Raw genomic sequence first — 23,397 nt, forward strand, 5'->3', positions numbered from 1 at the left:
GTGGAGCCACTTCAGGGGCTCTGGGTACAAAGGAGCGGAAAAGTGAAGTGTGCGGGGAGGAGAAAGAGACCAGAAGCGGAGGTGAGGTGGAGAGAGGAGGTGGCCCTGTGACTGTTCCTCCAGGGGCTGCTGGTCAGGTGGCGTCCCCCGCACCCACTCCAGCCCCCTGTGTGGATGCACTTGATGGCAAGTGGACACAACTGAGTTCCGTCGGGGGCGGCGGGTGGTTGGTTTAAAGGGATGCATGGGCCCAGGTCCTGGCAGCCGTTGTGGCTGCTCTTTACCAGCTGTGTGGCTGTGGCAGGTTCCGTGACCTGTCCTTACCTCTGTTTTCCCATCTGTGAAATGGGGTCATAGTTCTACCTCAGTGATATGGTGGCTGTGAAGATCACAGGTACGCACGTCACAGGTTCTCAACTAGTGTGGCCGTTATTTTTGTTTTTTGGCCACACCGTGCGGCTCTTAGGATCTCAGTTCCCCAATCAGGGATTGACCCCAGGCCCCAGCAGTGAAAACCCGGAATCCTAACCACTAGGCCACCAGGGGACTCCCCATGGCCGTTTTTAATGAATGTTTATGGTGACAGGATTGAGGGTTAATTGAAATTTGGAAGCAGCATCCCATCAAAATCCTGGTTCCTTATTTGTTTTCATTTATTCACAGTGTATCAACTTGCTTTACTTTTGAGTACAATTTGAGTAGTTTGTTAGTTTGGGATGAACCCAGCAGCTCATCATGTGTTTCATTAGATGCAGCTCTTCTCGAGTCCAGTTTGTGGAAATCTTGGCATGTTGCTTAGAGGCCCTTTTCTGGGGGCTTCTATGGTAATTCATCTTCACTGTTTTATTCTATTGCTGTCTAATGCAGTATACTTCAGTATTTAATTCTTTTAAGCTGAAGGGTTGTCATTTTAAAATAAATTTTATTATATACAATTTCAGGTTAACTTTAATTCTGGGGAGAGGATTTTAGGCAACTGTTTGCCATTTGTAAGTAATAAAAAATTCGGTGCAATTTGGAAAGGTGGTCTCTGTATTTATTTGGACACATTAGGAGCTACTGATGTCCCTGACCCGATGGAGACAGCAGGGTGTCTGGCAGGTGTGTGTGAGGCCATGCGCGGCTTCACATCTTCTGTCAATTCAGGAGCGCTTTTTCCTATTTCCCCCCCGAACCACCTCTTCCTGTTCATAGCTCCCATGTCCTTCGCCAGCCCTCGGAAGCTGTGGAAAGCTTTGTCTTGTCGGCTGCTGGTGGCTCAGCCTACAGGTCCAGGTGGAGCCCAGCTACGTTTCCTTCCCCACGGAGCCACGCCGGCCAGGGAAGCGCTCTGAGCCACATTTTTTTTTTTAATTTTATTTTTATTTATTTTATTTTTGGCTGCGTTGGGTCTTCGTTGCTGCGCACAGGCTTTCTCTAGTTGCGGCGAGCGGGGGCTGCTCTTCGTTGCAGTGCGCGGGCTTCTCACTGCGGTGGCTTCTCTTGTTGCGGAGCATGGGATCTAGGCACCTGGGCTTCAGTAGTTGTGGCTCGCAGACTCTAGGGTGCAGGCTCAGTAGTTGTGGCGCACGGGCTTAGTAGCTCCGTGGCATGTGGGATCTTCCCAGACCAGGGCTCGAACCCATGTCCCCTGCATTGGCAGGCAGATTCTTAACCACTGCACCACCAGGGAAGCCCCTGAGCCACATTTAATCCAGGAATTGGCTGCAGCCAGCTGCCTTTTTTAAAGATGTATTTAACTGTTTACATGGTGTTTCCTCTGGGCTGAAGCTGGTGTGTGACTGTCTGTTAGTCATCGTCATGGGACTTCATGTCAGTCTGACCAGCACGGGCAGATGGAGGGGTGCCGGGCAGGTCCACCAGGCTGCTGGGCCAGTGGATCATAGAAGGCTTGTTGTCCACCAGCTGCAGTGGAGTTCAGGTTGTTTTGTAATTATTAGTATAAATAATGGCCAGCTGAAAAAACGCCTGTAAATTAGGTTGACGTATCTTTGTTTTCAGAGTTGCCATCTGGAGCCTGGATCTAAAATGCAGGAGATTATCTAGCAAAAGTACAGTTTGAGGTGATCTTTCCTGGGTGTCTGCTTTAAGATAGACAGTGAGTCCTCGTGGTGTTGGTTGTGCGGTTAGAAACCTCAGTGGGTGAAGGTGGGGGCTGCTGACCAGGCCTGCGGGGGGGTGGGTGCAGCCTAGTGCACCCAGAGAACATCGGAGGCTGGAGGGTCTTAGGGTTCTCTGGGCTCCTTGGGACCCAACTCTCTGGCTCAAGTGCAGTTGTTTCCCTCTCTGTGTTGTCATGGTGACGCATGTGCATCTCCATCTTAGCACTGTTAACGTTATTTTGTCATTTTCTTTGTGCCCACTGGGGCGAACGCTTGCTTAGGGTTTGCTCAGTAAATCCTTCCTGAATTAGTAAGTTACTTAGTTATGTATCTTGGATATTTAGTGTTTATAAATGGGCTTTGTCAAGGCTTACGGCTGACTTTGGAAGGCAGTCCTGCACTAGGCTGGGTGCAGAGCTGCGTTGCTTTGCTCTTTGCTAGCAGGCAGGAACCGCATGCCTGCCTGGTGTTGGTTGGAGTGGATTCCAAATCACTCAAGGGTGTACTCCTTTTGCATTCATATACTGTGGAAATGCAACTATATTAAAATTTAATACAGCATTTTCTGTGCCTTTTGGGTGAGGTACACATTAAGTGGGGAAGCTTCCGAGCTTCCAAGAGGAGCTGAGGAGCCAAATCTGTCTCTGTCTTTATGTCACGTTAGTGCTTTGAGGCCTCGGGAAGCTCCTCATGTGTGGTTTCATATGGTCTTAATGGCCCATTGGAGTAGAAAGGGGAGATGCTATCTCTATTTTACAGATGTGAAGGCAGGACTAGGTTTTTGGACTCAAAAGATACACTTTCCCACTGTGTCACACTGACTCTGGGATAAATGAGAATGAGCATAATCAATAAAAAATATCTGATCAAGAAGCTTTAGGAAAGCATACATTTCCTAAAACATTTTCAAACAAACCAAAAACAACTGATTTTTTCCTGTTACTAAGTAGTATTAATTGAAAATTATTTGACAAAAAACACAAATAATCTCACCACCAGGAATAACCTCTTTTAATATTGTATCTCCTTCCAGGGATTTCTCAGGATCCACCTATCTACCCATCCACCCACCACCCACCCATCCATCCATCCATCCACTCACTCATCCAACTACCCATCTACCCTCTCACCCACCCACCCTCCCACCCACCCATCCATCCATCCATCCATCCATCCATCCATCCATCCATCCATCCATCCATCCACTCACCCACCCACCCATCCAACTACCCATCCTTCCATCCCCTCACCCATTCAACTATCCATCCATCCACCCACTCACCCACCCATCCACCCACTCACCCACCCATCCACCCACTCACCCACCCACCCATCCACCCACTCACCCACCCACCCAACTACGCATCCATCCATCCACTCACCCATCCAGCTACCCGTCCAACTACGTATCCATCCAGCCACCCATTTATCCATCCAACTACCCATCCATCCACCTATCTATATTTAAACCAATACTTCTGTATTCTGAAATAATAATTTAAATAATAAACTTTATTACTTGCTGTTTTTTCTACTAGTATCATATCATGAAAAATTTCCATGTTAACAAACATTCTTAACAAATGTCACTTTTAATGGCTGCATGCTATGTAGCAAACCCGAATCATGAGGGTATCTATGTTAGATCAGGTAGGTGGGACTTCGTTGTTGGAAAGTGTGAGGGAGCCTCATCACACAGTTGGTACTACCTGTGCAAACTCAGGAGGGCATGAGAAAGAGCAGGAAGTAGCCGAACTAAAGCCGCAGTTTCATTCCTTGATGTCCTGCCAAGGGAGGGAATACCCCAGGAAGGTGGTTTGGAGACCAGCAGCGTCACTGTCACCTGGGAACTTGTCAGAAATCCTGATGCTGGACCCCACCCTAACCCTGTTGAATCAGAAACTCTGGGGTGGGAGGAACCCTCCCTATCTGTGTTTCATTGAGTCTTCTTGGGGGTTCTGTGCAGGATGAAGTTTGAGAACCACTGCTGTAGGATTAGGCCAGTCAGGTTCAGACCTACCTGAGAATACCAGCTTGAGGTAGAAGGTTCCTGGACATCTTGCTATATCTGTAAAGCCTGCTGTAAGGAGCTCTGGCAGCCACAGTGGCCCCCAACTGTTTCAGAGAGCTAGCTGCGTGGTTGGGAAAGTTGGGAACATAGGGCGTGAACCCAGAAAGGTAGATGTCGGTAAATGGAACCATGCATGAGCTTGAACAGGGCCAGATGTCCACTGAGAGGGCTTATGGGCTTTGGGTCCAGGTCTACCAGCCAAATGAACCAAGATTCAATTACTGCCTGCTATGTTGTGGGTACTATGCTAGAAATTTAGACTAAAATAATTTGAATGGATTTTAAGGCTTTAATAATTAAAGAAGAATGTGTCAACTTTGATCTATTTCCTTGGGAGGTATTTCACCAATACCTTTATGTTTTGGGATAAATACTGTGATGTCAACCAGGATTATGAGAGATTTGCCCTTTTATGGAGTGATTGCATCCTTTCACTCACTGATGCAGGCAGGCAAATGCAAACCATGGGGTTTCAGACCTAGAGTCAGTCCTGGGTTTTATCTCATCAGCATGGGATTTTATGAGAAACTCATACAACTAAAGAGGAAAAAAAATGAAAGAAAAAAGAAAACACAAACAATCCATTTTAAAAACGAGCAGAGGATCTGAATAAACATTTTTCCAAAGAAGACATACAAATGGCCATCAGGTACATCAAAATATGCTCAACATTTCTCATCATCAGGGAAATGCAAATCAAACCACAGTGGGCTATCACCTCACACCTGCAGGAATGGCCATCATCAAAAAGAAAAGATAACAAGGTTGCTGAGGATGTGGAGAAAAGGGAACCCTTGTGCACTGTTGCCGGGAATGTAAACTGGTGCAGCCACGTTGGAAAACAGTATGGAGGTTCCTCAAAAAAGTAAAAATAGGGCTACCATATGACCTAGCAATTTCGCTTCTGGGTATTTTTCCAAAGGAAATGAAATAAAAATCTCAAAGATATCTGCACCCCCGTGTACATTGCTGCGTTATTTGCAATAGTCAAGACATGGAAGCAAGCTAAGTGTGAAATCAATGGATGAATGGAGAAAGAAACTGTGAGGTATATATTTTATTTAACCATAAAAAGAAGGAAATCCTGCCATTTGCAACATGGATGAACTTGAAGGACATATTGCTAAATGGAATAGGTCAGAGAACGGTAAATACTGCATGGTACGAACTGTTATATATAGGATGGATAAACAACAGGGACCTACTTTATAGCACCTGGAACTATATTCAATATTCTGTGATAAACCATAGTGGAAAAGAATATGAAAAAATATATATATGCATAACTGAGTCACTTTGCTGTACAGCAGAAATTAACACTGTAAATCAACTATACTTGAAGAAAATAAATTTTAAAAAGACAAATACTGCATAATCCCTCTTATATGTGGAATTTAAAAATGCCAAACTCATAGAAGCAGAGAGTAGAATGGTGGTGCCAGAGGCTGAGGGAGGAGAAACGGGAGATGCTAGTCAAAGGGCACAGGCTTCCATCGTAAGATGAGTAAGTTCTGGGGATGGAATGCAGTGACCACAGTTAACAACAACTTTCAAGTACTGTATTATGTACTTGAGAGTTGCTGAGAGAGTAGATCTTAAATGCTCTCATGGCAAAAAAAGACAAAGTGAGACTGTGCGGAGGTAGAGGTCTTCAGCTGCCCAACTGTGGTGTCACGCGTTATGCTGTTTGAATGTATCAGATTGTGAGGTCACCCTAAACTGACACGGCCTCACACCTCAGTTACATCTCAATAAAGGAGGGAAAAGAACTTTTGTATTTGTGTCCTAAGAAGGGCACCCAAATTCCAGTTTCCCGTTTACCCACCTGGTGCTCCTGAAGGCATCGATTTGATGCCTTGTTCAGGCCCCTGGACGCCTGTTCCCGAGACCTGTCCCCATGTCACAGGAGGGACATCCCACTGGCTGTGTATCCACTCTGGCCGGCTCAGCACTGCATCCTTCATGTGCATGGTCACATCAATCCCCTGAGGGGCACCGCATGGGTGGGGAAACTTGGAGAGGTGGTTTCTGTGCCTCAGGCTTGATTCCAGGCCTGTCCCTTGGTCCCATGTGTGGTTTTCTGTGCTGCTTCACTCTGGTGGGTGGGCTCACCAATGGGAGGCTTAGGAGAGTCTCACTGTGCCGCCTTCTGAGAAGGAAGGACTCAGACCTAGGCAGGAGGAATGCAGATTTATGGCATTTCCTCCTATGACCATAGGTTTAAAAATCCATACTGGCAAAGAAAAACATCTTTTATAAGGGAAGCAAATTAATTTGCATTTGACTGAAGGCACTCTCTTTGCTTGAATAGCTGGTTTGTTTATGAAATTGGTCCCACAAACAATATATACAGATTAGTTGAAGTGTTCATCTGTGTTCATCTGTAATGTAAATAGGAGCTGTTATTGCAGCCCAAATTACTTGTGAATTTTGCATCAGCTTGTGGTCCAGATTACAAACTGCTGCTTGACAATTTAATTGATAGAATTGTTAGAAATTATGTACTTGTTTTGGAGCCCAAAGTAAAAAGAACTGATTTTTTTTCCCACAAAAGCCTATAATCGAGGGGTAGACAGAGTCGGGGTGGGGGGGACGTAAGCCTGAGTTGTTATACTGAAGAGGGGGAAGGGCCCTATGCCATTTCTCAGCGGTCTTCAGGATGGCTCTGGAAGAAAAGGGTGCTCGGTGTGCAAGAATTCCACCAGGAGTTTCTTCGCTCAGATCCTGAACCTCTCATGTGCTCATAAAATCTGACTCAGTTGGTCAGTGCAGCCTACTGGCAGACAAAAAGCAATTAGTTTGGAAGTAGGATATGTGGTGGCATTTGGTAGGGTTTCATTCCAAGAGCCCTTTTGGATCATCTGATGTGAGCCACAGTTCCTACTGTTTGGAGGCTGTTGTAATCCAATGTGAGATTTTCAACACCATAGCCCAGGAACTCTTCCAAGTGGATGTTTGCTCCATTGGTAAAATCTGTCAGTGACATCGTTTCAGGTGAGTCAAGAGTTCCAGCGAAGAAAGAGCTCAGGACAACTGCCATTAGCCGTCTCTTCCAGAATCCCAAGAAAGTGGACATTTTATAAACATTTATACGTTGGATAGGGGGTGTGTCTTAGAGAACTGAAGTTTGGTAATGCAGTGTCCTTACTTCCCTTCTGTAGTTGCAGGTAAATGACTATAAATGACCTTGAGGTCTCAGTGGTGAAATCTCGATGAGCTGAATGTATCCGAGGAGACAAAACCCTGTTAACAGGCACAGTAACCTGTTCCCTGTTATATACAACCCGGCCCCAATGAGAATATCTGCAAGTTTCTGGGCCCTGCAGAAGGGACCGTGTGGTCCGTGGGGTTAGATCGAACACATACACCATTTGATATCTTCTTAACGGCTGTGCAAATGACTTCTCCTGAAAGACAAAGCAAGTGGCGTACACACGATTTCTATTTTTGTCACTTGAACGTTGGCAGAAGTGGCTGCTCAGACCTAACACCCTCCACGGTAGGATTTCCACTCATGTCCCCTTGAGGAGCATGAGATGTGTCGTAGGAAGTGTCTCCTCATTACTCCTTTGTGGGAGGGCCCTCTTTCCAAAGGGTGACACCTGGCTGGCTGGGCCATCCCGTCTTCCCTGTCTTGCTACCTGTGCAGGTGGGTGTGATCACCACTTTCAGAAGAGGAGACAGATGCTGGGGGGCAGAGCCAGGTCTCTCTGGCTCCAGAGACCGAGTTCTTCTCATGGCCTCTGTTGTCCAGGTCACTGAGGAGATTTTCTTTATGATCACCTCTTGAATTACTTTGAAGAACCGTAAGAGCTTGTGGGCACGCTGACTCCCTTAAGCTGTGACATACAATCTGGTAGCCAGTAGCCACAGCTATTAGTCACATGAATTAAAGAAGTACATTTGGAAAAGAAGTTTATTAATTGAAAGTTCTGTCCTTGAGTCACACTTGCAGCCTCTCAGGTGTTCAGCAGCCCCACATGAGCGTTGGCTTCTGTTTGGACCGAGCGGATCTGGGACGTTTCCATTTCCATGGAAGTTCTGCTGGCCAGGGCCGTCCCAGCGGGAGCACCTGGACAGGAGGGCCACGTGGGGTCCTGAGGTCTCTGTTGTCCATGAACCTCAAGGTTCGTGCAGGCCAGGGCAGCTGCCTGCTGCCTGGGCCGCTTTCTTAGTTGGTACAGGGATCTGGTGGGGGCCATGGGCCGTGCCTGTGCTTCCCTGGCCAGGCCCCGCCTCAGTGAGTCCTTGGGAATACTGTGGCAGGTCCCACCATACACGCAGAGGGCAAACAGCAGAGTTCCCGGTCGTGTGATCTCAAATTGTGGGCACAGGTGGGGCTGAGCATGGATTCCTGGCCAGGTGCAGAAGCTACATCGTCGTTTGTGTTATTCGTGTGGCAAAAAGATGTGGTTGCTAATGTGAATACAGACATACGTGCATCCTGAAACGAGAGAGCCTGGGAACGGCTGCTGAGTTAGCTTTCCTGGTCCTCAGCAGCTGTCAGAGTGCTGTGGGCTGGTTTGAATGCAGTGGCTGGTTTGGATAACCCAGGCTCCCTGGCCATCTATGCAGAAAAAAAATCCCTGAGTCTCTTAGGCTGGAGGAAGGTGGGGGGCAGGGGACTGGTTTGGATGGGCGAAGGTCAGACATCAACGTATCACAGAGTGGTGGTCCGGGCCTCTCCCCTCCAGGGGCTGCAACCCGGGAGCCACAGGGAAGAGCCTCTTGGACCCCATTTCCAGGCCACAGTTCCTGGTATAAAGTCCACTTTTATTAGAAATGTGTGGCATGGTAATTCAGGAGCAGATGGTACAGTGGCTTTAATTACCTGCTGTTAAATTCCCCTTTCAATTATCATGAATTAGAAACAATAGTAATTATTAAAAGGAGTTGGAATCAGAGCCATCCAGGGTGGATGCTGACATGGTGTTTGCCTGGCCCGGCCTTGCCAAGAATGTAAACCCGTGGAACCATTTGGTGCCTTAATTCTCCTCCTAGTCGGTTCCTGGGCCGCTGGTGCCGGCCCCTCCAGGTCTGGCAGGCACATAACTCAAGTGCCAGGACAAGCGATTATTTATGGAAGTAACACCACATTATCTTATCAGTCGGGCTGGCATTTTATAGGTGTGGACACTGAGGCCGAGGGGAATTACGTCTTTGGTTGTTTTTAATCTCTTCTGAGTGAGTGGTAAACACCTCCCACGGGAGCAGAGTGCACAGACCTCGAACAAGTCACGGGGGGTCCCTTCTTGAACCCTCTCCCACGCAAGATAAGCTGGCGGCCTCTGTGCTCACTGATGTGTGGGCCTCGCCAGGAGAAGAGTCCAGTCAGGAGGCTGTGGGTTCCCACGGATGCTCTTTCCTGACACTCTGAAGTGTGGAGATGTTGGCACTGGGCAGTCGCGGGCCATCTGGGGGATGGATGGCGGCCTTTACCGGAGGCCTTCCAGAGCTGTGCTTGGCAGGGGAGCTAAGGTTTCTTGCTGGTTTTCCAGTAGGTCCCACGCTGGGATGCGCCCTGTCCGGGGAGAGGGTTTCTGGAACTGAGTGTCCACTCTGGGCTCAGCTGGAGCAGAGCGGTGGCGAGAGGTGTTAAAAGGCGTCGTTTTCTCGTTATTGGCTTCTGGGGATCCATTGGCCCTGATGCTTGTCGGTCTTACACTTGAATGAGTTTGAGGATCGCCCCGGGCCCAGCTCCAAAGGTTCTGCGTCCCTGGATTTGGGTGGGGCTCAAGCGTGTGCCAGTTTCCAGCTCGGAGACGCTGGTGCCCTGCCTGCCTTTCCTGGCTCTGGCCCCCACCCCCACCCCACCCTCTCAGGGACTTGCCAAGAGCAGGGGTACTTCATTTCCTGCACACCTGCTCTGTAAAGTTCTTATGGAACGGAATTAGAAATCTCCTGTGAACTCTTAACTCATTTGTTATAAATTTTTGCAGCCATTTCCTTAGAAACAGGAGCAATGTTCTTGCACATCTGAGACAGTCGGCACACAATTCTGCTGTCGACCCTCCGAAGCCACAGGCGCTCCTGTCCTTTGACCCCCATTTCACATGTGTGGGATGTTTCGTTTTAGGCAAGATGAGGGAAGCATGTGGCTGAACCTTATCCCTACGGCAACCAACGCCAAGTGCATGCCTGCTGAGAAGGGCCGTCCTTTGAACTTCTGAGTTTATTTAAGTATGAAACCAGAACGTAAGCATGTCTTTCGGTAACTAAAACGGCCCTTTTTGACTTGGAAGAGTGGACACTGGCTCCGTGGAGCACCAGCATCCGTTTCGTTTCTGGAAGCTGCGCCTGTGCTAAAGCAGTGAACAGACGTGTAAATCACGGTTCTTTCAATGGAGGACGTGCGTGGTCCCTCCGTAGGGCTGTTGGTGTGAAGGAGTCAGGCTGAGAAGGGTGCTGCCTGAGCTCACATTTTAGGTGTCTCTGCCCTTTTGAAATCAAATTCAAAGCAAAAATGTTACCTAGAGGTCTTTCCTCATCCTTCTTCATTCTTTCTCCTTGAGGTTTTTAGATTATCTAATAACTGAAGTTTCCCCATCCTAGGAGAACTTTCCATCTTCATATCCTCATTTAAAGATATGGCTAAACACGCTGTATTGGATTTATTAATTTATTTTTTTAATTTATTTATTTATTTATTTTTGGCTGCATTTGGGTCTTTGTTGCGCGTGGGCTTTCTCTAGTTGCGGTGAGCAGCGGCAACTCTGTTGTGGCACACGGGCTTCTCATTGCGGTGGCTTCTCTTGTTGCAGAACACAGGCTCTAGGCATGAGGACTTCAGTAGTTGTGGCATGTGGGCTCAAAAGTTGTGGCACACAGGCTCAGTAGTTGTGGCTCACGGGCTTAGTTGCTCCGCGGCATGTGGGATCTTCCCAGACCAGGGATCGAACCTGTGTCCCCTGCAATGGCAGGCGGATTCTTAACCCTGCACCACCAGGGAAGCCCCATGGATTAAATCATAACTTTCCTATGATTTTTCATCTTCTTTTAACATATATTTGACATTTTATTTGCAAAAGTTAATTGGGTGAATTAGTTTATTCTTAGTTGTAACTGATGTAATAGATCCCCTAAAAAATAATAAAATACAGAAAAGGCAGCTGTGTCTGAAAAGTGCTGAAAATAAATGAATCACTTGGACAGGGATTTGGATGCCAGTTTCAAGTGGTTCCAGTACAAATGCCAGTTGAGTGGGCCACCTGGAGGATCCAGCGGGGTTGAAGTCATAGAGATGCTTCTATTTCAACCTCTCAACGTAATGCCAGTCATATTAATTCAACTACTGTGTGTTGAGTGAGGAGGGACCAGGCCCTGTTCTAGGAGATGGGGATTTAGTCATGAATAAGAAACGGTCCCTGCCCTCAGGGGCCTTGCTTTTTTCTTTCTTTCTTTCTTTTCATTGAATAGAAAGCATAAAATCTTTTCTCATCCAGAATAAGTGAAGTCAAAGGACATGCTTAGTTAGCTTTTCTAGTGCTAAATCCAAAAAGACTTTGTGGAGGGAAATATTAGAAATTGTTGGTGAGAGGGACGGCATTCCAGGCCCTGGGGCCTCTGGGAAAAGCTGTAGTGGACGAATAAGTTGGACAGACTGCCTGAGGTGGGACAGTAGGAAGACTGGGGGGTGGACTCAGGAATTCTGGCCGAGGGCTTAAAAACTAGGCAAAACGTATTGAGCTGACATTCGTTGGATGGTCCTGGGCCTTTGTGCCACCTCCTCCTGCATGGCGGCCCGTCTGGTTAGTTTCAGGCTCTCCACAGGAGCTCAGAGCGCCACGCACACGAGTTCCACGGGAAGTGAGGTGGTGGGGGGGAGCTGCAGGACACGCACTTTGCTTTCTGTCTTTCACTTGGGCGCCGGCTGGATCTGACCCGGGGGCAGATGAGGGGGAAACTGCACAGACAGAGCTACATGTCAGCCCCAAATATGCAGGTAGATTTTTGCTCCCTTTAAAGTGCCTTCAGACCTGGCTAAACTGTGGGATTATCTGTTCAGGTTTTGGTATTGGAGATATTTTATTTTCTAAGAAGTCAAGGAACTTGAGAGTATCCTGGTAAATACGCTCAATCTTAGATTAAACTAAATCATTTGAAAGAAAGGGAAACTATTTTGGGGAAAAATCATCCTCTTATTTCAAAGATGAAAGGATGACTTACGTTGTTTCTGAATTGAGTTAATTATTAGGTGGTATGAAATAGTTTTGAAAAGACCTATGGTGCTTCATTCCTTAAAGAAACTGCTTTGATACAATATGCTGCTGGTATTTACACTCAACATTGCTTGCTGGACTGGAAGTGAACATAAAGAGCGCGGGATGCTTCTCCCTCTGTGGTAGTTTGCAAAAGAAAAGTTCCTGACGGCTGAGAAAACAGCCTTCCACCAATTTCTTCCTGACTCCACCACCAGAAAAAGTTGTCATCTTGTTAATTCTGGAGTTTACTTTTGGAAAGTTCGTATAACGAGAGAAAAGGTCAAGTGCTCGAACAGAGACCTGAAGTTAGGGAGAGGTTGTTAAATATGTTCTAATCATTATTTGTCTCTTGATATTTTTAGCTGTTGTACATTAAATTTAGAGCAGTGAGTCAGAACAGCTGGATGTGTCCTTACCTTTTCCCTTTGTGATACAGTATTCCTTTGTTTATGTGACTCTAACGGCAGAAGAATGACGATGGAGGAGTTACGCTCGTGACATAGGAGTTGGCTTTCTGCTGCGAATGTGTTAGGATTTTTAGGGGCACAAGTCAGTCATACTTTCAATGTTGTGCTGCGCATTGGGGAAACCAGTGCATTAATTGTTCCCGTAATGAAACGATTCTGTTTTGATCCAAAATCTTCTGTATGTTGAACCCTTTGTGTTGTGTCACATGAGAATATGCAGCAGTTGGAGGAGAGGTTTATCTCCAGAAAGTCTGTCCTGAATGGGCAGAGTTGAAGGCAGTGTTAATAGCGTTTTGAGATGATCTGTGTTTGTATGTAACGGGTTCTTTTTCAGGCCGTGGTAGGGAGATCTGGGAGGCCTCTGTCAGATCTGCTGATGAGCATTCGTGTGTGTTCCAGTGAGACTCTGAGGATTTGGGTTTGCGCCCTGCAGGGGTGTCTGTGAGCCCAGCCTTTTCCTTTGGACCACTCACCCCACGGGATTGCATGAGAGTCACTGTCATCACCATAGATTCCTGTGTCTTAATGAGAATGGCACCAGTGGCTGACTAAACCTAGTTTGGTTTTGGTTTGGTTTTGTCTGACCCTGTAGAATGCTAAGAATCTTATCCCTTTTGAGGATTGTAGATTGCGATTCTTGTCTGAGAAGAGGTTACCTGAGTCTCTGTTGAAGACAGCAGCCATACTATTATTGTAAAATGGTACCACAGGGTGTGTGACCTGAAATGTCACCTTCAAGCTGAGCTGAACCAGAAGGGGATTGATGTGGCCGGCGGCTCTTGAACGTGTCCTTGGAGTAATCGCATCTACGTTTTTATCCTAGCTCAGTGAATTATTAACTGCTTGCAAGGGGCAAAATGGTCACACAGGTTAGAGGTGAAGTCTTGCTGTGTCTGTGAGTCCTGCACGTGCTTGACCGTCTACAAGAGGTGGGTTGGCCCTGACACTAATATCTTTAAGGCCTCCTGGTGCAGAGCCAAGTTCCAGAACTTTAAGTCTTAGGCTTGAGGCCCTCTTCCCTGGGGCGGAAGAGCCCATGTAGAGTAAAGAGGCCATTGTAGGGCCTGCTCCGTGCTTGGCTCCACACTGGGCCTGTCATCTCTCCATGCACAGCGTGTGTGTGTGTGTGTGTGTGTGTGTGTGTGTGCGCGCGTGTGTGTGTTAGTGGCCCTGGCATGTCCCTGAATATGGAAGGTGGTGGTTTGGGCTTTTTTTGGTGCGTTCTGGCTGCCTGTCCAATAATTGCTAGAAACACCTCTTCGGACTCTAGTCTGACTCCCTGTGATAAAGCCCTTTCAGCTTTACGCCCCCAAATGGAGCAGACAGTGAGGATTTGACGTGATTGACAGGTCAGGGATCCTACAAATGTGCCTCGTGCCTCTCCCAGGCTTTAGGGTGGGTCTGGTTTCTGAGATGGCAGAAACATTGTTCTTTAAGAGGGGTTTTGGGTGGACTCCTTAGGCAGTGGGACCCTCGTCCTAATTAAGGAGAACTCCAGATCCCAGAAGAGAAGTGTGGAGGGTGGTGGCTGCCGGGGGGTCCCCTCCGCTCCCCCCAGACAGGGGTGGAGCCCGAGGATGCTGGGCGTGAGGTTCATTGGCCGAGTCCTTAATGCTGAGGCTGCGATAGAGTGGGTCTGACTTCCTTACTTAAATGGAATTTATTCTGAAGAGACGCTTAGGAGTCAGAGTGAAGCAGAGGGAAGGAAGGGGTTGTTGTTCGTGTACTTTCACCCCACATTCATCCGTGCCTCCCAGACCCTGCGGCAGCTCGGGGCCTGACAACCCTGTCCCGGGATGCAGCCTCAAAGCGTGCCCTGGGGACCAGAAGTGGGGAGTTGATTTTTCGTGGTGGGGGGAGTTTCACAAATGGAGACCCACTAGAAAGACCCGTAGATGGTGCGTTCTTGGGGAGGGGGGTGGCGCGAGGGACTGTGTGTGGGCTCCGCGCCTTCCAGCGACTCACCTGTTTTCTTGGGTTTTGATTGGTGTGATGGAGGACCTTTCCCCTTTGCTAGCCTCTTAGAGCGTCCTCAGCTTCCTCGTTTAGTTACCATTGTGTCAGCATGAGAGTAGTTCCCGAGAAGGCATTTTTAGTGCATAGCCGTTGTTATTTTGTGGCTGGAGAAATGACCTGCTAGTATCAGTGACCTATTGTTCGTAGTTTTGAGGGGGATCAGTACCCCCAAACAGGTGGACGGGGAAGTGAAACACACGTTCTACTTTAGAAACGTGAGGCCTGGTTCAGTGCAACCTGCACGTTCATTCCAAAATGGGGGTAATGAAGCTTCATGGTTTCTAGTTTCTGCTGAGAAGAGCAGTCTTGTATAAATTCACTTTCTGTATTTAGACCAGTGTATCAGTTGATCTTGTTCTCTGTGGTGTTTATGTTTTTTGGTAGGAAATTTAGACCTCATCAGATCCCTGAGTACAAATTGAAAGAATGTTTCAGGAAATTCTGGAATCTATTGTGATTTTAATAGATTGGGATTCTCATGATTTCCTAAGATCCCCCAAAAGCCAGTAGTTGAGATAGTTGTAGAAATCCAGTTGTGCTGCCCCAAATCCAATTCCCCATCTTAAGAGGAAACACGGCTTGAATCTAAAATGTTCCACGCTGAAGCCCTGATGACTGATGCACCAGTGGCGGAGGTTGTGATTCCCAGGGAACATCACGAGGAGGGTCCCGGCCAGAAGGAGAGAGTGAAGACCCCACCCCACGCCAGGTGTAGGCAGTCCTCGCTGTTTTTTGTAAGCCTCAGGTGTGCAGCTTAAACCTTCCGAGTTATCTTAAACAATCTCATTGTTCATGGTCTTTGATTCACCTTGTAGTTAGAAGATTTTTCAGATGTTGATGGCCTTTTCTGCTTCCTTGAACTCTAGTTTTTGTAAGAGGCTAGAATTGAGAATGTGTAGGAGAAGCAGCAAGCCAACATTTTGAGGAGAAAACCTGGAATATATGGCCTGATCCCAAGTGAAGATTCACATTTTTCTCTCCCCCCAAATTTTAGTGCTGCTGCTCCCTAAATGGCCAGGAGTAAATCATGCTTGGCCAAGGCATAGGCAGCTCCCCTAATGAGCTAAATAGTTCTTGTCTTTTTTCTTTAGTGCACCTTTTTGTGGAGGAAATTCATTTCTGTAATTATGGAGATATATTTTTTTCGGGGGGGGGGATAGTTACTTTGAAAAGAAACATGGAACCCCACACTATAAAAATTTATGTAGTCAAGAGGCTGTTTTATTGTAATAAGATTTAGTTAGAATACTAAAGTTGAAAGCTCCTTATATTTGACTTTAAACTTTTGTGGGTGTGCACATGGGTCTGTGGGTTTCTGTGTGTGTGTGTGTCTGTGTGCATGTATGTGTGTGTCTGTGTGCATGTCTTTTTGTGTGCATGTGTGTGTGTCTGTGTGTGTGTTCCTGTGTGTGTGTGTCTGTGTGTGTGGGTCTGTGTGTGCGAACATGCACATATTCTCCATCACACCATGCAGCTCTGGAAATATGTTGGCCCCTCAGTACTTGTTGGTTGGCTGATTTTTTTTGAAGTCATGTTGGTTGACATCCCATGACTGTGTGGTTAGTGATTAATATGGTTGTTGTGTGATGTAATACTTGGGTCCTAAATTTAAGAGTTAAATAGAAAATTAACCACAGACATTCTCTAAGTAATTTTTTTTTTTTTTTTGCGGTACGCGGGCCTCTCACTGTTGTGGCCTCTCCCGATGTGGAGCACAGGCTCCGGACGCGCAGGCCCAGCGGCCATGGCTCACGGGCCCAGCCGCTCCGCGGCATGTGGGATCTTCCCGGACTGGAGCACGAACCCATGTCCCCTGCATCGGCAGGCGGACTCTCAACCACTGCGCCACCAGGGAAGCCCTCTCTAAGTAATTTTTACTTGTCAGCATTTGTGGTTGGCAGAATAATGGCTCCCCAAAGATGTCCACATCCTGATCCCTAGTGAGAATGTGTCACCTTCCATGGCAGAGGGGACCTTACAGATGTGACTAAATTAAGGATCTCAAAATGGCGAGATGATCCGGGTTATTGGGGTGGACCAGTGTCATCACAAGGGTCCTTATGGGAGGGAGGAGGGTCAGAGTCAGAAAAGGCGATATGATGGAGTCAGAGGTTGGGGTGGTGATGCGGTGCCTCCAGAAGCTGGAAAAGGATGAGGGACGGACTCTCCCCGGAGCCTCAGGAGGAGCCAGACCTGCCCACACCTCAAGGTTCGCCCGGTAAGACTTCTGACCTCCAGAACCTTAGGAGATAAATTTGTGGTGTCAGAAGCCACTAAAGTTGTGATAATTTGTTACAGCAGGAGTAGGAAATTAAAACAGCGCTTCTGTTCATTGCCTCTGAATGTTTTAGAAATGACCAGGTTGAATCAGCCTTTCAATGTGCCTTAAATTATAGTGAGAGGTGGTTTCTAGGAGATAATAGGTATTTAAAGTACAGTGGAAAAGAAAATTGGACAGAAATAGTTATCTTCTCTGAATCTATTATTTAGGCCTTTAAAAATGACATTAGGATCACATAGTTTGGTCTTGTTAATAACATTGTGTTGGAAACACTTGTTCAGATCTCACTGGGGAATTACTATGCATTGCTTGTGAGAATAAGGAAGGAAAGTAATATGAGAGGTAGAAAAACGTTGTGGATCAGCATTAATCCGTGTTTGAGGACTGGGACACAGTGAAACTGCATACTTCGCTGAACATTCTCATCTGCTATTTTGTGTACTTTGTAATAAATAATGTTCACATAGATTTCATGTACTGATTGACATGTTGGAACTTCAGTGTGAACATGGGACGTTTTCGCAAGCACAGTGGTGTGGTAGGGCATTCCTGGGGCAGGTTTGTTTGTTTTGTTTTGTGGGGTGTGGGGCAAGTTCTTGGCCAGTTGCCCCTGAGCAAACCATCCTTAGTGTGAGCACAGTGAGCTCTCCTGCAGCCCGTCTGGTGGGTTGTATCGCCACTGCTGTCACTGGGGGCTTAGGAAGGCGGGCAGTGCCCCCACTTAGGAAGTGAGGGAATGCCTGTTTTGGGTGGGGGTCATCTTTGCTTACCCGTCCCACCCACCAAGGAGCTCTGCGAGCCTCTGTGTGGGGTTTCCGCTGGGGCCCATGGAGAGGCAGCAATTAGTGGTGTGCTGACCCGGGCTGCAGCGTCCGGGCTGCTGTGGTCGTGTGTCTGTGCAGAACCGAGCCCTTTGCCTCGCGTGTGCTGTGAGGACTCATGTGGGCCGCGGGTTAGTGCAGAAACCCTCTGGGAGCTTCGGTGGAAGGAGTGGAGCCAGGACTGTTGGGCTGTCCTCCAGGCCGTGGAGACCTCGGCTGACACCTGAGTACTCCTGAGCCTTGCGTCTTGCCAGGCAGGGTGGCTGAGAGGTCCCCCTGCCCCTTCACTTACCGCAAAGAATGCCCTTCCGATGAGACCTGGATGAGACTCGAATGTCCCCCCCCCCCGCCCCCCCCCCCCGCCACTGTGAGCCTGGAACAAGCCCTTGCACACCGTCCCAGATCCCACCTTTGTCTGCTAAACCACAAGCTGGGCTGCTCCCACCACTGATCAGTGAGAGCAAAGTGTTAGCTCTCTCCGTCCCCAGGTCCTCGAACCCGAGCCCCTCCTCAGGGTCCCCCAGCGCAGCTGGCCTCAGTGAAACCCTCTCTGACCTGAGTCTGACCAGGCCCTTTCCATCCCATTCCCCACACTCGTCTTTCCTGGCCTTGCTAACTCCTCCCTATAAAGGAAACACCCTTCCTGCCTCACCCTTTAGGTGCTGGCGGATCTCGGGGTCGCAGTGCTCTGCCCCCTGTTGTAGGAGTCTCCTCTTCCCACTGCAATAATCCCTTTGAATAAAGTCTCTCCTCCCCAAGTTCAGATTTGTTTTTCACCTGCCATGCGGCTTCAGCAGAGAATGGCTAGAGTGGGCGGGAAGGAATCCTCTGCCGTCTGCATTCCAGGCGTGTTTGAGCACATGGGGAACCCTTGTGTCTGGAAAACCTATTTTTAGTTTTCCAGCTTCAGATGGAATTGAAATTGAGTAAGCCAATCCTCAGCATCTGTCTGGAACCATGAATTATTGTAGTTATAAAAGGAGTTGTTTCTTAAAAGAAAAAAAATTTTAAATAATAAAAGTGGTCATTTCTATGTAAGATTTTTAAAATATTGAGGGTGTTTCTACCTCTCTCGTAAGCATTTTGGCATCTAAAATAGGAATGGTGATTTTCGAAGCACAGGTGTGTCTTTAAACTATTGTTGAGTGTTATAAGCCTTAATATGGTTTTATTTTTGATTTTTGCCTCATTATCTGTGAAGCAGTCAAAGTGTTATAACTTAAAGTAGGTGACTGCCTGAAAGAAGCCATCTTTTTGGTTTTCTTTCCTTTGTAACCACGCGAGGAAATACAGCGAGTGTAGATGGAGTGGTGACTTTATTTCAAGGCATGTGAGCAGACTGGAAGGGTGCAGAGGCTTCCAGGAGTGCACTGTTTCACATGTTAATCTGAAACACACCCTGAATTTTGGCAAAGCTGGTTACTGAGATGCTGTTCGTCGTCACACATTGGAGAGAGATTTTAATGAGCCTTAGAAAACCTTGGTTCATTCCCCACCTTGGCTGTAGGAAGGGCTACGAGGAGGAGCTCAAAGCCTGGATCCTGTTGTGTCTTGACTCAGTTGGGGAACCACTTTCCTGTGTGCTGTCAGAGTCTGTACTAGTTTTTATTCTTCAGACTTCGCTGAGTAGTTGCAGGACCAGAGGGACACCAGGCCTGTGCTCCCCGGACACACGGCTTACTCCACGTGATCGAATGGTTCCCCGTTCAGTTCCAGGAACCTCCTCTAGTCCTGCACCTGCACCGAGGCTGACTGTGTCCTCAGACAATCTTCTGGCGGTGATGGCGCCATGGCCCCCCTGCGGCCTGCAGTGGAGCATAGACTGCATCTTGCCCCTTCACTGGAACACCTTAGTTTTTATTTCAACTAAGGTGGTGGGGGTTATTCAATAATAACTTTTATTCATTATAATAAAAAGTTAAATTAAAAAAAGAAAATTCTGGAAAGGTTTAGAGAACTCATTCATAATAATTAAAGGCGTTTTTTCTATCAGAGCCCACACTTGGATTCTAAAAATACGCAAACCATTTCTAAGTTTATAAACTCTTCAGCCTAATTTCAGTGGAATCAAAGGCTGAATGTGTTGAAATGATCTTGCAGGCTTCATTGGTCAACGGCAATAAGAGGGAAGCAGTTAAAAATAACTGCTCATCTGAGGGACACTTTTCTTTGTTTTTGGTGGACATGGCGGGGCATTTACTTGGCTTTTTCGCAGGATGAAGACAAAGAATGTTGAGGTGATCCACACCACCGTATCTTTTCCTCTTGCTGTTACAATGTGTTCTGCGGGTTCTAAGAGCTCAGACCAAGTGTTTCATGATGTCCTTGTGTCTGTTCACATAAATGCTGTTTAACAAAAACCGTATTGTACACGCCTAAAGCTGAATACCCCTTTTATTATAAAACAGAGAGATGAACAATCAGCGTTTTATGGGAGGGACTTTAAGAATGATTTTAGCCTTTTCCCTGAAATGAAATAACTTTTTCTTGGATTATTCATGTATTAAAAGGGAAGAAGGAACTAGATCACTCCAGATTCTCAGTGAAATTTAAAAAGTACTTAAATTCATCTGATCTCCTTTTGGAAGATGTTTCGAGTTTGTATATTCAGTAAACTGTATTGAGGTTAATTTCCAAAGTTTCCTACCATTCACCTTCATGTTTTTAGCTCGCATTTTTTGCTCAGAATCTAAATGTTTTATTTGGAAACTCGTGACTTTCATATTTCTTCAGTAAACACCATGAGATATGAAAGGACAGATGGGAGGGGGTGGTGAGCAGTTGGGACACATGAGTTACAGGGCTCGGTTTGCCCCAGTTCACACTGAGCTCTGAGCTTCACGGGTCTGCAGTGTCAGCTGTGGCGGCTGGATGAGATGAGCTGGGAGGTTCCTTCAGCCCTTTTTAGGTGAGTACCTCGAGGTGGCCCTGGGTGACCCAAGGATGAGCAGCGTGCTGGCGGACGGCAGCTGCACTGCCCTCCCTTCAACCGGAAAGCGGGTGGTCAGACTGTGCCTTGCTGTGGTTTTGTCTGTTCCTGACCTGTTGAGCCTTCCCTTTTCTCTCTGGTCTTTATCATTCTGCAGTTTGGGAAGTGCCTTGTGATTCCAGGAGCTGCCTCACCAGATACGTTGCTAAATATCACACAGATAGTAGGAGTGGAATCACACTCAGATTAAGTTGACACTTCTGTGAATTCCTTTAACTTTTGTTTTTGCTGGGTATTATGTTCAAATGGACGTCTTGGTTAAGTCTTTACCTGTTCCGTGTGCGTGGTTGACTACTTCTAACCCTTTCAGGGAAGTCTCACTTCTGCTGGAATCTGAGGAAGGGAGAGGCTGCCGTCTCCCCAGAACGAGGGGACATGACCTTCATCTGTCCTCCTACGGAGCGGAGTCCAGATTCTGCTCTCCGAACCCGGTTCACAGCCAGGAGAGCTCGTGGTCTGTGGAGCCCAATTAGGGCTGACTTGTCCTTTCTTCGCTTACTTTGTTTCCGAGGTCCCGGTTTCACAGAGCCTTTGTCAGTTCAGTTTGTGAAGCAGGACGAGGGTCCACATTTGTCTCTGAGGCAGAAACTTTCAGGGTATGGGAAGGTGCCCGTGGGGGTGGCCTGTGGTGAAGTTTTCCCTGCTTTTGACAGAAAGACAAACATCCATGGGCTTTTCTTTTGCCAGTGACAGTTTAAAATAAAATAAACCGCAAATTCACCAATGGTGCCGGGGTGCCTGCAGCCACTCCCTGCCTGGCTTCAGGTAGTTCACTCTGCTTCACATGCTGTCATGTTCGGGCAGCAGTGAAGGTTCTCACTTTGTTATTCTTATGCTTAAGAAAATAAACCCTCACGCCCTTCATGCTTTGGATTTGAGGAGCAAGTGCTTGGGACAGGTGGAGTCTTTGGCACACCAGGGGGCAGGAGGGGATGAGGAGTCCAGGGCCAGCATTCCGGTGACTGTGTCCCCATGGTGCCCGAGTGGGGTTTGGACTGTTTCCCATGGGAAATGCATGTCCTAATTGTATGTGTGCTTTGTGAGGGTGACCTTTTGGATCAAGGGAGAGGAAATCCATATTGTGATTCTTTGTTGATTTAAAGCCTGAATTTATGATTTTTTTATGTATAGTATCATGTCATCTGCAAACAGTGACAGTTTTACTTCTTCTTTTCCAATTTGGATTCCCTTTATTTCTTTTTCTTCACTGATTGCTATGGCTAGGACTTCCAAAACTATGTTGAATAAAAGTGGCGAGAGTCGACATCCATGTCTTGTTCCTGATTTTAGAGGAAATGCTTTCAGCTTTTCACTGTTGAGTATGATCATGTATGGCCTTTATTATGTTGAGGTATGTTCCCTCTCTGCCCACTTTTTGGAGAGTTTTTAATCATAAATGAGTGTTGAATTTTGTCAAAAGCTTTTTTTGCATCTACTGAGGTGATGATATGGTTTTTATTCTTCAATTTGTTGATGTGGTGTATCACACTGATTTACGGATATTGAAAACCCTGCATCTCTGGGATAAATCCCACTTGATCATGGTGTATGATTCTTTTAATGTATTGTTGGATTCAGTTTGCTAGTATTTTGTTGAGGACATTTGCATCTACGTTCATCAATGATATTGGCCTCTAATTTTCACTCTTTGTGGTATCTTTGTCTGGTTTTGGTATCAGGGTGATGGTGGCCTCATAGAATTGAGTTTGGGAGTGTTCCTTACTCTGCCATTTTTTGGAATAATTTCAGAAGATATGTGTTAACTCTTCTTTAAATGTTTGATAGAATCCACCTGTGAAGCATCTGGTCCTGGACTTTTGTTTGTTGGGAGTTTCTAAATCACAGTTGCAATTTCAGTACTCGTGATTGGTCTGTTCATATTTTCTATTTCTTCTTGGTTCAGTCTTGGGAGATTGTACCTTTCTAAGAATTTGTCCATTTATTCTAGGTTGTTCATTTTGCTGGTGTATAGTTGCTTATAGCAGTCTCTTACAATCCTTTGTATTTCTGTGGTGTCCTTTGTAACTTCTCCTTTTTCATTTCTAATGTTATTGATTGGGGCCCTCTTTGTCTTGATGAGTCTGGCTAAAGGTTTAGCAATTTTGTTTATCTTTTCAAGGATCCAGCTCTTTGAGTTTCATTGATCTTTTCTATTATTTTCTTTGTCTCTATTTCATTTATTTCTGCTCTGATCTTTATGATTTCTGTCCTTCTACTAACCTTGGGTTTTGATTGTTCTTTCTGTAGTTGCTTTAAGCCTAAGGTTAGGTTGTTTATTTGAGATTTTTCTTGTTTCCTGAGGTAACATTTTATTGCTATAAACTTCCCTCTTAGAACTGCTTTTGCTGTATCCCATAGGTTTTGGATCATTGTGCTTTCATTTTCATTTGTTTCTAGGTGTTTTTTTATATCCTCTTTGATTTCTTCAGTGATCAATTGGTTGTTTAGT

At 46.6% G+C, this 23,397-nt stretch overlaps 1 protein-coding gene across 5 annotated transcripts in view; it reads left to right on the forward strand.

Moving 5' to 3' along the window:
* Positions 1–23,397, forward strand: part of DIP2C (disco interacting protein 2 homolog C) — a 367,823-nt gene that overhangs the window by 46,169 nt on the left and 298,257 nt on the right. Inside the window, exon 1 of one of the 5 annotated variants that reach the window (XM_079907068.1) lies at positions 18,618–20,867. The exons of 3 other annotated variants lie outside the window; for them this stretch is intronic. The gene's annotated coding sequence lies outside the window, so the exon portion shown is untranslated. Of the gene's footprint in view, positions 1–18,617; positions 20,868–23,397 lie in introns of those variants that run through there. One more of the 5 variants, XM_079907070.1, reaches the window with a different exon arrangement.

Source organism: Stenella coeruleoalba (genome assembly GCF_951394435.1).
Source record: "Stenella coeruleoalba genome assembly, chromosome: 2".
Taxonomy (NCBI): domain Eukaryota; kingdom Metazoa; phylum Chordata; class Mammalia; order Artiodactyla; family Delphinidae; genus Stenella; species Stenella coeruleoalba.